General features: G+C 43.4%; 1 pseudogene; it reads right to left on the bottom strand.

The window, feature by feature from the left end:
- Nucleotides 1–954: 954 nt before the first annotated feature.
- On the bottom strand, nucleotides 955–1,701 carry LOC101032280 (vacuolar-sorting protein SNF8 pseudogene; annotated as a pseudogene).
- Nucleotides 1,702–1,951: the final 250 nt, after the last annotated feature.

The following is a 1,951-nucleotide window of genomic DNA, read 5'->3' as shown; positions in this document are numbered from 1 at the left end:
GCTAAGCCAGAAATCATAATCTAAGGATTTAACAATTGGCTTGACTTGTGTACTGAAGAATAGGAGCAGATCAAGCTTTGCTGCTAGAGCAGTCCTTTGGGGTCCTCACGGAGCCAAACATTAACTCTTTGGTTGCTGGATTGTGGGGAGTTTCTGGAGAAACTCTGGGGTGACTAGCACTATCATGCAGTGCTTTCACGGTCAGGGGCAGAATAAAACCGTTATTTGCCAACAGTTACAAAAGTTTTAAAATATTTTAACAATGAGCAGGTTGATATTATTGTATTACAGCTGAATATTAGCTATAGATTAAGCTATGTACAACTGCGATGGAATTCTGCCTGTCTCCTACATTTAACTATGAGCCACCATCATATTATAGAAAAGTAAAAAGGCATAATATTTATTTAGGAAATAATATTTCTCATATTAATTAGCAAAGCCATGCCCTGACCTTAGAAATAACCATGCTATTACACTTATGAGTCTCAGGTTTCATTCCTCCTTTGATCCTGGGCATTCGACCCTTATAGGAGAACCTCACAAGCTTTGCTTTTAATGGCTCCACTCCCATGTATTCAGATGGAGATGCAAGTGTACATTAAAACTCTGTAATTCAGGATCTCCTGCCCACTGGGGTTAGAGCTGCAGAGGCATGTATCGAGTGTAAGGAGTGGCATTGACATAAGGTTAGTGGGTAAAATGGCTATCATCAATTACTATTGTTTCATTCTGAATTTTTAAAATGTACACTGTAAAATTCACATTTTTGATGTATAGTTTTAACAGAAGAAGAGTCGTGTAACCCCCATTACAATCAAAATACAGAATAGTTATTGTCTGGGGGGAACTTCTTTTTCTATCTTTTTATAAACAGGACTGCTCAGGTTTATTGGGCAATAGGCCTCCTTGCTTCTTCTCCCTGCCTGGTGCTGCGTGCCCTTCCACACTCAGTCAGGGGAGGACTTCTCTGGTCTTCTCAGCTGTAATCTCCTGGCAAGAGAGCTGACAGCCAGTAGTGGGTCTCCCCTGGGGTCTCCAAGTCCAGCCACACCAGCCCTTTCTTCAGCAGACATTTCAGAACTTGCCACGCTCGCTCAGTCTCCCATTTAAGAGTGGCCTTGATCTCACCGACAGTCACACAGCCATTTTTCTCTGCCAGCTGCAGCCCCACGGTGTGATCCACATTGAATTCAACTGGAACAGACCGAATGAGGTAAGTGCCACCCATAGGGATGATGTCGAATCCAGTGCCAAGTGCTTTTAGTTTCTTGATGGCCTAGATTAGGTGGTCTTGACTGATATTCTGGGTGAACTTGCTTGTTGATGTAGTTTCTCCAGAGTTTTCAGACCTCCATTCCAATGCTCCAGCACCAGGCACACTTCGATGATGCGGACACTTAGTTCATAATAGAAATTCCCCATGCCCAGCATGTCAGATCAAAGTCCTTTTTCAGAGGCCAAAGACTCCACCCCAATGGTTGCACACATGTCCTGGAATTGCACACAGAACTCAGGGTTCTTCGAGATCTCTTGCTTGTGCTTGCTGGAAAATTCCTCCAGGTTGGTCTTGAACATGCCCAACTACTTTGATATCTGGGCTAGCTGGTCCTCAGCCAAGAGCAGCCCTTACTCCTTATACTTGGCCATGGCAAATTTCTTCGTGGCAATGGCACTAGCTCTCACTCCGCAGAGGGGCATCCCCAACCTGGGCCCTTGCCCCGGGCTCCTCTGCTGCTGGCTCCCCCGAATAGTTCTTTCAAATAAAAAAAAATGCCTTGTGCCATTTTATGTTGTCAAATGTTATATGCACTTCTTACCTCTGGAAACCATTGATCTGTTCTTTATAGTAAGAGTTTTCACTTTTCTGAAATGTCATATATGGAATCATACAGTAAGTAACCTTTTAAGTCTGTCGTCTGTCTTTTTTTTACATCTATGTTGTCATGTG

This window comes from Saimiri boliviensis, chromosome 5 (assembly GCF_048565385.1).
Source record: "Saimiri boliviensis isolate mSaiBol1 chromosome 5, mSaiBol1.pri, whole genome shotgun sequence".
NCBI classification, from domain to species: domain Eukaryota; kingdom Metazoa; phylum Chordata; class Mammalia; order Primates; family Cebidae; genus Saimiri; species Saimiri boliviensis.
Note: the sequence above shows the minus strand (reverse complement) of the source record. Positions and strands in the feature narration are given on the sequence as shown.